We start from the raw sequence: 14106 nt of genomic DNA on the forward strand, positions 1-14106 counted from the left end.
ATAGAAATTTACAACCATTAAGCACATACATACATGAACACATTCTTCATTGTACAAGAACAACAATTCTTCTTCTTCTTCTTCTTCTTCTTCTTCTTCTTCTTCTTCTTCTTCTTCTTCTTCTAAAAAAGCATGGGAAACTGTGTGTTCCCACAAAGACATAATGTTACAGTAATGGAATTGCATGGTCATGAAAGGCAATAGGCCATGCTGATGACAGCAATGCTGCTGTTAGGATCTCCCAGGTCAATCAGACTTTTGCTGAGAAGAAAGACTGTGGCGGGTTACAGACCACCCGTTTGGGGCGGCGTGCACCCGCCCCTTTCCCTGCTGTATCGGGGCCTCAGCTGCCAGACCGGCAGCCTCCAAGGCCCCGATCCGCCGCTTTCCAAGCTGCGGGGAAGCTGCAAAAGGCCGCGTCCTCGCGGCCTGGAAAGGGGTGTCCTTGGGGCTTCAAGCCCTAAGGACACCTGGCGGCGGCGGGGAGGAGGAGAAAAGGGCTGCTTGGCCCCTTTCTCCTCTGAGTCGCTGGCGCAGCCATGTAAAGGCTGCACTTAGCGCGCAAACCCAGAAGGAGCTCCGAAACGGAGCTCCTTCCTGGGCCCCGGAAGTGGTGCCGCAAAGCGCAAGGTGCGCTTTCGCGGCATCACTTCCGCCGCAACACATCTGGACGCTATGCATCCAAGACGTCAAAATGGCGGCATCCATGTGGAATGGCTGCTGCCATTTTGTGCACGCGGAGCACGTACTAGGGTTAGGGGGGTGCGGAAGCGCCGTCCCTTCCTAACCCTAGTACGCACTCTGCGCGTACTTTCTGGAGGTTTGTAACCCGCCTAAATGTGCCAAACAGCTACTGGGAAGCAACCATAGTGGACAGTAACACTGGTGGCTGATCTCTCAGCGACAACAGCAGTGGCACCATAGCTGATGCTTGTTAGGACTGCACAGAGGGAGGCATATTAAACCTCCTTTTGAAGATTACAAAAAAAAAAACCTATGATGAGATAATCCAAAATAAAACTGGAGACAGGGCCAGGTCAGAAGGTAATCAATGAGCTACTCAGGCATAGCAGAGGACAACTATGAGAAGCATTGTGGCTAATGACATAACTGGACTGAAGCTGAAAGGAAGTGCAGCTGTTGATGTGCTCAGAGATGAAAGAAAAGGCTGAAGTTGTACAACACATTTTATAGGATCATGGGATGTGAGAAGATGTATCAGGGAAGTTAGACATAGTAAAATAAGAAATGGAACATATATGTTGCATTACTTGGGGTCAGTGAGCTAAAGTGAACAGGAATGGGATATTCTGAGTTGCATAATTACACAGTGCTTTAGGAAATGAAAATCTAAGAAGAAATTGAGTGGCATTAATAGTGAGGAGAGATGTTGCAAAAGCAGTCAAAGAATATAATGCAGTCTGACAGAATAATATCAATGAGATTTCAGGGAAAACCTATCACTATAATCACAATCCAACTTTATGTTCCAATTACAGAGGCAAAAGAAGAAGTATTGAGGAAGTCAATGCTAAAGTCCAGCAGGAAATTCTTGTTAATCATAGCCAGTTGGAATGCAAAATTTGGAAACAGAGCAGAATGATTGAGACGAGGATTATGAAATAAAGCAGCAAAATGACTGATTGAATGTTGGGCAGCCAACAGTTTGTTCATCACAAACACATTCTTCAAACAAATCAAGAGTAGCAGTATGTACGGACTCAGCTGATGTCCAATACAGAAATCAAATAAATTACATAATCTGAAGAAGAGGATGGAGAAGCTCTATTCTCTCTGTAAAAATAAGACTGGGATAGATTGTAGCAAAGACCATGAACTGCTGATATCAAACTTAGAGGAAAGTGAAACCAATCATCATTCCAAAATACAACCTGAAAACATCCCCATAGAATTTAAAGATAATGTAAAAAAGAGATTTGCATTATTAAACCTAATTGACCAGTAGCCAGAAAAATGCTAGACTGAAGCAGGGGGCAGGAAGGAATGGAAAAAGACACTATTTGCAGTCATAAAGAAAGAGAAACCTCAGTGGATGACAGATGAAACTCTTCAAACAGCTTAGGACAGATGGGTAGTAAAAGTAAAAGGTGACAGAAAGTGGGTGTGACCCAAATGCAACTACCCAGTGACTTGTGTGCAGGGACAAAGATAATTACTACAATAATCAATGCAGAGAAATAGAAGATAACCAAATAAGGGAAGAACAAGAGACCTTTTCCACAAAATCCGAGAAATCTAAGGGAAATTTCAGCCAAGAGTGGGGATAATAATAAAAAATAAAAAATAAAAACTTTATTTGTATACTGCCTTTCTGCAATGATCAAGGCGGTTCACAACACCATCAGATACAATTTATACAATACAAATATATAATACATCAAATGCAAAGTACATGAAAACCATAAATACATATAATTAAGAAACAGCCTTAAAATCACATGTAAGCAAGGAAACACATTACATGAGCACAAATAAAAGGCCAATGGAAACCATGCACTGGAAAAATATATCCAATAAATTAACAGATGACTAAGGGGGGAAACAAACCAGCACGAAGATACAAGATACCTCAGGACTGTGGCAACTACATACCGTGGTGTCAAGAGTGCCCTCCACTGCAGGCCCAAATCTGAGTGGAAAAAACCCCACTTCTTTTTGGGTTGGATTTGTGCAACTTGGGCACAACTTCAGCACATTTTCCACACATCTTATGGGTTTGTGTCATCTAATTGGCATACCCCCAAGCCACACAGAAGCCAACTTTTTTTTTCCTTTGGCCCATTTGTTTGGGCCCAGGGTTATTCAAAAAAGAGCCATTTGAAGATGAACCTACAATTTTGGAAAGTGAAGTGGATGCTTCCCTCAGGGCACTTAGGAGAAACAAATCACTAGGAACAGATGGCATATCAACAGAACTGCCTCAAGCTTTGTCTGTCAATAAATATAGAAAATAAAACAATGGCCCACAGATTGGAAACATTTAATGTACAGTTGGCTGTCCGTTTTCCCTGGGGATCTATTCCAGACCACCTTGCAAAAATGAAGGCTCATGCATATTCAAGCATCATAAGTTTGAATGGGGCGCACTCCATGCGTGTGGTCTGGGTGCGCACACCAGGTGCACACGCCATTGGAAATAACTGAGGTTGCTGTTCCACAGATATTTGAGGTCATGGAACTCAGATCCGTGAGTTAGGAGGGGCAACTGTATAGTCCAATCTCTAAGAAAGGGGACAACAAGTATTTCAGTGACTACAGGATGTTTGCATTAGTCTCTTATGCAGCCAAAGTGTTGCTCAAAATTCTACAACAAACACTTTTACCATTTATGAAATCAGAAATGTCAGGTGTCCAAGCTGGGTACAGGAAAGGATTATATTTCAAACACAGTTAGATAATGGAACACATCAAAGAATTTCAGAAGAAAATCAGACTGTACTTTATAATTATAAAGAAAACCTTTGACTTGCTCTTAAAAAAAAAAAAAGATGTGCTGCATCATTTGATGCTTAACCTGTACTCAGGACAAAAAGCTATAGTTAATACAAAATACAGAGAAACAGAATGTTTTCTAATTCAAGACTGTATTTTATCATCTATCTGCTTAACGTTTATGCTGAAAGTATCACATGTAAAGCAGGATTAGACTCAGAGAAAGGAGGTGTGAAAATGGGAGTAAGGAAGATCAATAATTTAACATATGCAGGTGACACCATACTACTAGCAAAAAGACAGCAATTACTGAAGAAAGTAAAGGAAGAAGTGCAAAGGCAGCTTTACAGATGAACATTAAGAAAACAAAAAACTATGACCACAGGTGATTTATATAACTTTAAAATAGCCAATAAAGGCATTGAAATAGTCCAAGATTTCTCATACCTTGGCTCAGTCATTAATCAGAATGCAGGCTAAAGTCAAAACATCAGAAGAGGATTAGGACTTGGAAGGATAGCTATGGCAGGCCCACATCACGTATGAGGGTTGCCTGGTGGGCGGAGCACCCACACGCCCAGCAACCCTTGCATGTGATGAGGGTGCCGCAGCTGCAGCACACCCACCAGACAGGGCACATAATGGTGACATTGCAGCTGCACCACTTCCAGACGGGGAAGCGCAGCTGCGATGTCACCGTGCCAGCTCTGTCACTTTGCGGCATCGTAGTGGCGCTGCAAAAAGGAGCTCCTTCTGGGTGCTCCTTTTGCTCCACAGCAGCAGCAGTGCTCCTGCGGAGCAAAGAGAGGCACCGGGGAGGCACTTCTTTCTGGAAGTCTGTACCCCACCTATAAAAGAACTAGACAGGACCTTGAAGAATCAAGATATATATTTGAATTCTAAAGTTAGGATTGTCCATGTCATGGTATTTCCAATTTCTATGTATAGTTGTAAAAGCTGGACAGTGAAGAAAGCTGATAGGAAGAAAATCAAATTTAAAATTTGGAGCTGGAGGAAAGATACTATGAACTGATGAAAAGACAAATCAATGGGTTCTGGAGCAAATCAAGGCTAAGATTTCCCCTAGAATCCAAGCTGTTTAGAAAATTGAGATTGTCATTTTTTGGCCATATCATGAGAATACATGACTTCATAAAAAGTACACTAATGCTTGGTAGTAGTAGGAACTACTAGTACTAGTTCTACAGCTGATAGTAGTAGTAGCAGTTAGAAGGGAAAGATGAAGGTGGATAAACTCAATGAAGAAAATCACAACCCTGAATCAATGAGACTTGAATAGTGCTGTTGATGATAGAGTGACTTGAAGGGTCATAGGGCTTCCATGACTAAAAAAAAACTTGACAACAGTTAACAACAATAAGTTAACAACAATAAGTTGCATGTTAAATGTAAAACAAAATACAAAACACACTTACAAAAACATCATAATATCTTTTGAAGCCCACTGGCTTCTTCATCAAACAAAGCTCATTTAAAACAAAATCATGCAGGGAAAGAAAAAAAATCCTCTGTTAGAGGGAAATAAGATGATGATGATGATGATGATGATGATGATGATGATGATGATGATGATGATATTTCATACCTGCCTCAAGGACATACATGAACAAAATGGATTAAACACAGATTAAAATACTACACAACTAAGCACATGAAACCATTTAAAAAGATGGGGTAAAACACATATATATAGGAGTAACACAACCATTCCATCTCAAAATCATGCACACTGAAATTTAAAATATGCCAATTTAAAATTCATTACTTAAAATCAACTGGTTTGGTCAAACACTTGGAAACAGATGAAATGGGATAGCAATGCTTGATGTTCAGAAAAGATATTCAATCGAGTAGGAAAATTTTGAAGAAGGAAGAAAGGAAGGAAGGAAAAATTAATTGTGAGTCATTTTATTGCCTCTTGCCACAATACACAGTATTGAATCTCATAGTAGTAAGATAAAGGACAGGCTGCTGCTAAATCAGGTTTGCCAAAAATCCCAAAACAAAACAAAACAAAAAAGCTACCAGCACCATGGCTCTGCAGATTGCTGTTCTCTCTCAATACCCAAAGCAGCTCATTTCCAAAGATAATCTGTGCCTGATGCCTGCTGTTTCTGACTGTGGCAGAAAAGACCAACACAAAATAATTTCTGCTGCCTAGCAATGATCACAACATGAAGCAAAAAGTCTTCCTTGATATCTGAACTTAGAAATTGTTTGTCAACTATAAAAATAAAATAAAAAAGACCAGTAAAAATATTTTTCTTGGCATGTATTGAGTGTTTTGTGTTCAGAAATGTATCTCAGCTATTAAAAGAGAAACAAAAAAACATATACCAAATTCTACCCATGAAGCTAAGGAGGTTCTTTTTAAAAAAATGAATCCTCATATAAACATTAACAATCTAGGGATATAGCCATGTTAGTCTGTAGAATCAGTATGTGGAGAGATCTTGTAGCACCTTTGAGACTAACTGAAAGAAAGAAATTGGTAGTATGAGCTTTCATAGAGTTCAGTCTACTTCCTCAGATGCATTTGGTGGAATAGACGCCAGGCACAGACATATATATGCCATTGGTATGTGAGGATGTCAATCCAAATAACAAATCCTTTGAGTATGGGAATGAAGTTGCAGGTTCAGTTTTAATTATGGTCGTTAGTGCGCAAGGAAACTGGTCTTTGTGCATGGATAGGAACTGGCAGATCCAACTTTGCAATGGGACTAGCCTGTGGCGAGGGGAATAGATGAATATAGGGTACCCCCATGAGGATGGGGTCGGATAGTGTCGAAGTGTATGTAGTGAGTAAGGAAACCATTGTCTTTATTCAATTGATTGCTTAGGGACTGGAGTTTATGGATGAATTCCAATTCTGCTGTTTCTCTTTCCAATGTACCTTTGTTCAATGACCAATGTTCTGAGGTCTGAGATGGAATGTCCAGGGATATTGAAATGTTCTGCCACTGGTTTTTGTGTATTCCCATTCCTAATGTTGGATTTATGTCCATTTATCATCTGGCACAGGGACTGGCCTGTTTGCCCAATGTAGAGTGCTGAATGGCATTGCTGACACAGTATGGCATAGATTACATTGCAGGATGAGCACATGAAGCCCCCCCCCCCCTAATATTGTGGGTGATGACATTAGGTGTTGTGATGACATTTCCTGGATGAATGTGTGGGCAGAATTGGCATCTTGGTTTGTGGCAAGGCTTAATACCTATGTCACCATCTGTGTCGTGTGATGCCCTGTAGGTGAGTACCTGTTCTATGTTTTCAGGTCTATATGTCTATAGGCGAGTAAAAGTCTGCCACCAATAGCCCTTGAAAGAGTGGCATTTTTGTCCAGAATGAACTGCAGTTCATTGATGATTTGCCTAAGTGGTCCCATTAAACAGGATTAATATTAATCATGTTTAATTGATATTTGGGGGGGGCATGCTTGGGATATGGAATATGTATCTTCTCATTTTAATTGTAAGCCACCTTGATTGTCTTTGACAGAGAGGTGGGGTAAAAATAAAGCTTTTATTATTTTTATTTATTAGTTGGGAGCTCTGCCTTATTAACTCATTGGATGCATTTAAGAAGACACTTAAGACAGATCTCTTCTGGCAAGCTTACCTACCTGACTTTGTGTAGGAGATATCGCTCCACTTCTCTGACCATTGTATAATTTTATTACTACTGTTATTTGATGATGAGTTAATTTTTAATGGAATTATTATTGTTATTGTATTTTATTGATTTGTTTTGTATGTGTTTTTATTGGTTTGTAATCCCACATCGATCCATCTGGGAGAGGCGGGAAAATATTGTTGTTGTTGTTGTTGTTGTTGTTGTTGTTATTATTTGACCACTAGTGGGGTTCTGTCATTTTCCCTTTTCAATTTGTTCTGTAATAGATCAGTCCTGAGTACATGTCTTGCATTGTTTATTTGTTTTTTCACTTCATGTGGGGGTGCCATGGACTGCTCTGGGTCTGAAGATGAAAGGGGCTCTGAAGACTCTGAGTCTGAGGCAGAGACAGATCATGGGCTGGGGGACCTCCTTGCAGTCACCCAGGAGAAGCAGGATTCTGAGGTGGAAGCAATAGATCCTACCATGCCAATCCCAGGACCCTCTGAGAGACAACAAGCCAAAGAAAAATTAAGATGCTCCTCCTGGCTGGAGGCCAAGAGGAGAGCTAATAGACAACAGCTGAGGCACACCAAGGTTCTTTAAAAAGAGCTAGATGCCTCTCTCCCTTGTGGCTGACAACCTGTTCTCAAGGCTACATCGTTGCTCTAAGTTGTGATGCTCTGATGGACTCTGGACTCTCGGAATGGACTTTAGACTACATTTATGCTTAACTCTTTTTGTTGCTTAATTGATACTTGCCAAGGCTTTTCAGTCTGGAATCTTAAGGGCTGAACAGACTGCCCCAAAAGGGCGGGCTGAAGTCACTTAGTTTTGCTCCCGAGGGAGCCCACAGCAGCCAAACCACACGGGCTCCCTCTGCACCAAAAAGAACCCGGAAAAACTGGGTTCATTTTGGCACACACGGACACCACCATCAGTGTGCCATTAGCACACTGTATCATGTCTATGATGCATACACGGCACCCCAATGTATGGACATGGCACCATGCTTGCATCATCATGGTGGCCCCCATGGGGACAGGAGGCTGCCAAGATGATGGCGTCTGTATGGACTAGGGTTCAGGAGTATGCGGTTAATGTACAGTCCCAAACCCTAGGATCAGCACCGGCATGCTGCTTCCCACCCATCTGTCTTGGACCTTACTCTGAATTACTGCCTCTTTCGGTTGGCTAGATAAGGTACAGCAGGACAGGTGGTTATTGTAGTATGAGGAATGCTTGTTGTAATTCCTTGAATTTGATACTCTTGTCTTGTGGGTCTGAGCAGACCTGAAGCAATTATTAAATAAGGCCAAGGAAGAAAGTGCCAAGTTGGGCTTAATGTTGAACATCAAGAAAACAAAAATAATGACCACAAAAGATCTACAAGAATTCGTCCTAGATAACAAACATATTAAAATAGTCAAAGAGTTCCCAGACCTTGAGTCAAATATTGACTAAAACAATGACAAATATTGACTTGAACAGAGTTCCCAAACCTTGGATCAAATATTGACTAGAGCAAGACATTAGAAGAAGACTAGTATTAAAAAGGGCAGCAATGAAAGAACTGTACAAAATCCTAAAGTATACAAATATAAAGCTGAATACCAACATCAGGATCACTAAAATTAAAATGAACATAAATGTGTTATAGAACAGCCCCTCCCCAAATAGTAAATCCTATGATCCCAAAAGATGCAACCACGACAAGTGATGTGGAATCACTATGCTGTAATTGCATTTCAATGAAAGGTCCCAAGGTTTTCAGCCCAAAGTAATTGCTCTTATATAGCACGTTTATGTTCATTGTGGAATGCACACATCCACTACATACCATGTCAGTTACTGACATATTTAACAAAAAAATTTCCATCTAGAGTGGTTCTTTAGTTTTAAGTAGAGATCTCTCCCTGCTATATATGGATATGCTAGGAAGGAACCTTCCATCTACAAATATCAGCCTGGTTCCTGTTGTTAGTCTCAACTGGACTGTACAATTCAGTCAGTAGGATTTACCTACATCTTGATTTACAATTGATTCAATGGATTTATTCCATCTGGCAATAACAAAGAGGATTCAAGCCTATCCGTTGTTTTTTTTAGTTTTTTTTTTTTTACTGAGGCTGCTTCCACAAAGCAGTAATAATCTGCTCTGACACCATTTTCACTGCCATGGCTCAACACTTTGGAATTCTGGGAATAGTCATTTGCTGAACTGCCATTCCTAGAATCCCATAGCATTGAGCCATAGCAGTGAAAGTGGTGTCAAGGCAGATTATTGCTGCAGTGTGAATGCAGCCTGAGTCCTCCTCAGTTTCTTATTACTGGGCTCCTCTTTTCCTGTCTATACATTGGTTAATGACTGGCTGGCTGCAAACTATGTTCTGATAGAATAAATATTATGTTAACCATGATAGGTAAAATACTACAGTATGGTCCACCATAATGATCTGAGCAAGTGTCTAACAAAGTTTCCGCTATGAAAAGAAACACAAACATACACAGCTCATATATCATTTCATATCATATCATAGAAATACCTATACAATGAGACAAAAGGAATTTTGAAACAAAACTAGTCTCCAATTAGAGTGTATGGTGAAACTCGTGGAATCATGGAGCTCTTCGGAAAAAATACATAGTTTTTTATAAACAGCTTTAATATATGGGTTGCTTTATCTCTTTTTGTAATTTAAGCCAATTTTTCAGCTGTTCCAAGTTCTCAGTAGAAGTGACATTCTTCTTATGATATAGCAGTGAACCTAATTGCATAACAAATTACCATGATGTTTTATAAATTATGAGAGAAGTTAAGTTTTGAGGAGGCATTGCATTTGTATACAACCAACATGTTTGAGTCTGATTAGAATTCAGTGACAGAAGGATTTGAATCCCTGCTCAACAATGGAAACCCACTGAATGACCCTGGACAAGTTATATTCTTGGCAAACCTCCTTTAAATAAATGGCAAACCTCCTTTAAATAAATCTTGACTGGAAAACTCTATCATAAGGGTTGCCATAAGTCAGGCTTGACTTGAGGGCACATAATGACCAGAAACTGCAGTGGTAGCAGTGGTCAAAAACACAGTGCAGAAATAATCCAGTTTGAGACCACTTTAACTACCCTGGCTCAATGCTAGGAAATTCTGGGAGCTGTAGTTTGGTAAAACATTGGGTCTCCTCTGTTAGAATGTTCTCTGTCACAACAAACCACAATTCCCAGGATTTCCGAGCATTGAGTCAGGGCAGTTAAAGCAGTCTCAAACTGGATTATTTCTTCATTGTGTTTTGAACCAGTGTTTCAAAATATGAAAGTGCTAACACTTGAAACGATGCAAGTATACGTTGAATACCTATGCAGCTTGGCTTAAGAGCTGTTCTTTGAACTTCTCTAAATAATGCAAACAAAAGAGGCTTTTTTAAAGTTACTGGATTAATTGGATTGGAAAAGTATGGTCTCAACATTATGACGCGGATGCCCGACTGCACGGGCCGGCCGCTTTGCCACTGGGAGCCGGCGCAGCTCCCTGGCCCCAACTTCCTGGTTGGGGCCATCCTCTGCCCTGATTGGTGGGCTGGGTGGAAGGGCCCGCCCCTTCCTCCCGCGCCGCTCTGTAGGGGCGAAGGAAGCCTCTATGGTGAGGATTCAGTCCTCCAGGGCAGCTCATTGGTTGGGCTGCCCTGGAGGAGGAGCCTCACTATGGGGTGAGGAGGCGGGGCCTTGGCCTATATAAGGGCCATGCATCCAGTCCCCACAGCCATTTTCAGCTCGGCTCTCCCACCCACCCTCCGCTTGGATGCTTGGGGTTTTCTGTCACAACTTGGGGCGGCAGCATAGGCCAGGATTTGGTTGGTTTGGTTACCAGGACTATGGAGCACTGGTTTGGGAGTCAATAGGGACCAGGGGGCGAGCTGGGCATGCGTTGTGGCCATTGTGGCGGCCACAACATGGTTAAGCCACCCGGTGACTAGGGGCTTTGAGAACAAGAGAGCGCCTGGTGTGATGGCAGCTAGTTGGTGTTCCTTAGCCCCTAGGTCATCCCAACGCCTGGCGGTCACCAGGTATGCTGCTTATCAATTAACTGTGGGGTTATTCGATTCTTCAGATCCTGACCTTATGCTTTGTGCCAACCCTTCTGTTCTGGTTTGCTGTTGCTAATAAAGTTGTGGCCTTTCATCCAACTTGGGTGGGTTACAGACCGCCAAAAAGCGGTGGTCTGCTGCCGCCGTCTGTTTCAGCGTCCGGGAACTGCAGCAGCCAAACAGCGCGGTTTCCAGACGCTGCAAAGAAGGAGCGCGAAAATTGCTCTTCTTCCTGCACCCCGGAAGAGACGCCGCAAGTGCCAAAGCGCGCACTCACTGTGTCATTTTTGGGGCGTAACGTGCGGACGCAGCGCGTCTGCTACATCAAGATGGTGGCAGCCGTGTGGAACGGCCGCCACCATTTCGTACGGACTCAGTCCGTACTAGGGTTAGGGGCGTCTGGAAGAGATGCCCCTTGCTAACCCTAGTACGTGCTGAGCATGTCAAATTTTCTTCATGCCAAATGCAATTTTTATACAAAGAAATCATGACATGGTTTCATGTGGTTTTTAGCGCCGGCCTTCAACAATTTATGTTTTTGTGAAAACAGAAATACTGATTTTTCATTAAAATTTGCATTCCTGGATAGTGGTTACTGTATTCTGCATGTTGTTTTTTTTCTTCATGCCAAATGCAAATTTTATACAAAGAAATGATGACATGGGTTTATTTGTGCAAAATTGCTGTGCAGAAACTTGGCAGAGGAGGGAAATGGGAAAACAATGGGGGAAGTTTCATTATCTTCTCAAACAATAATTTTAGTACAAAACCTCCACAGCTCTCTCTGTGCATCATAGTTTCCCAGAACAATTTTGGATTTGAAAATACTAGGCAAAAATTGTAGAATTCCCAGCTTTGTGTTATTCATCCCTGTCAGATTTTCCAAATATAAGGGAAATTTTTTTGCCAGAAAATAGTGAATATTCCTTCAATCTCTTGTGAACACAACCCAGTCAGAGGTAACCATTTTACAGTTCCAATATTTTCAGTGGAAGAATATCTGTTTAGATTCTTTTTTCACCCAGTGATGTAGATGTATTACAATTTGCAGCAAAAAAATTAAAAAAAATCACTTTGTGATGCTGTAGAGCAAGGAGTGGGAAATTTCCAAGCTTCCCAATGTTATTGGACTACAACTTCCAGCAATCAATTGTGCAAACATTAACAATTGTCATTTAGTTTAAGCTTTTATTTCTCTTTCTCCCATTTAAATCACTGGTACTTACAAGTGGTTAACTTTGGATGGATTACACTTGACTTTCTTGTATTTGTGTGTATCATCTCTAGTATATATGGCATTTATTTATACCACCTGTGGTAACTTTAGTACATGGGCTACGGCATTTGGCCTGCTGCACCACTAAAAATGCATAATTCTCAAGTTTAAATATCAATAAACAAAGGTTAGTTTTCATGCCAAAATGACTTCCTGCCAAGTTCAGAACCACAATAAGTTTAATTTTATATTAGAACTTAGTAATAGCTAATTTATATGAAGGATTATTTTCCCTAAACCATCTGTTTTTAATCTGTTTGTGCAGAAATATATGCAAAAAGATACCATTATTTTCCTTTTCCTTTTCTTTTTTAAATCTATTGCAAGCATATCACATATTTCCAGGGCCTATGAAAATATTTTTCACATATTGTTTGAGTGCTACTGTACAAAACTGATAAACTAGGCATAATATTTAGAAATAATATACATATATATATATATATATATATATATATAACAGGGCATCTAATCTTAAGATTTATGAATACAGTCCATCATCACAGTGAGTACTGTCATCCTCCTGTGGTTAGCTAGAGAAGTTCAAATACCATGTTTCTTGGCTTCACTGGTATTAACTGGTGAAGAGGAGCACTCTTGGAGTACAGGGGCTATGCCATGATGAAAACCCTTCGTACACACAGTCAGGTGGAAAGCTGTCACTTGCAGTTGTCCCCCCTGGTGGTAGGTAAGAGAAAGCTACTGGATCCAAAGCCACTCCATTCCTCCAGATGTGTACAATCCAAATTTGTCAGCTATGCCAGTCCTAAGGGTGGTGTAGCTAATGTCTCTGTTCCTGGTAAGGGTCAGGAAGTTTTGGCTACAATGAACCACCAGGTGTAACTATTCCACATACAACTTGGTTAACACAAAGCAATGAGGCCAATCTGATATATTTTTCCTACTGAGACTGATTATTGTGCTCCCCTGCAAAAATACACACACTGGCATCTAAAATTTGTGTCAAAATAGAAAAAGAAAGATAAGGCAGTACTGTGGAAGACAGTGATGCAGGTCACATGACATAGCACACAGACCTCTCATTGCCACTGACTCTTGCTGCTTTCAGCTTTGACAGCAAGACAGCTGCCCATGCAGCCTTCTTTGTCTTCTCCACCTCCACCGCCTGTGATTAAAGGCATTTGATTAAAATGCTATTAAACTATCTATAGAATTAAAATCATTTAATAGAAATCAGTTGCAAAGGCAAAAGATAAATCAGTAGATGAGCACATTGTTAATAAATAATAAATAATAAAATTTTTATTTATATGCCGCCCTTCCTACGATCAGGGCGGCTCACAACAGATTAAAATACATACATAATAAAACACATAAATACATAAATAAATCAAACCAACAAGTAAAAAGCCCCATAGCCCAACCTCTTGGCCACGGAAGAGGAGGGAGGCCCACAGGATATTTATTCGGGGAATGCCTGTTGGAATAGGAAGGTTTTAAGCTCTTGCAATCTGTTTCCAAAGATCTATTGGAATGGTGGGGGGAATTACTTGCCATTTGAAGGGCAGTAAGAATTAAGCCATCCTAGCTTCCCTAGGGAAGTCATTTCAAGTCTGGGACTTGAGGGACGCTGAAAATTCCCATCAGAGATGAAAGTGTCACAGTGAAGATGTTGGGACCATGAAA

Source organism: Sceloporus undulatus, chromosome 3 (genome assembly GCF_019175285.1).
Source record: "Sceloporus undulatus isolate JIND9_A2432 ecotype Alabama chromosome 3, SceUnd_v1.1, whole genome shotgun sequence".
NCBI classification, from domain to species: domain Eukaryota; kingdom Metazoa; phylum Chordata; class Lepidosauria; order Squamata; family Phrynosomatidae; genus Sceloporus; species Sceloporus undulatus.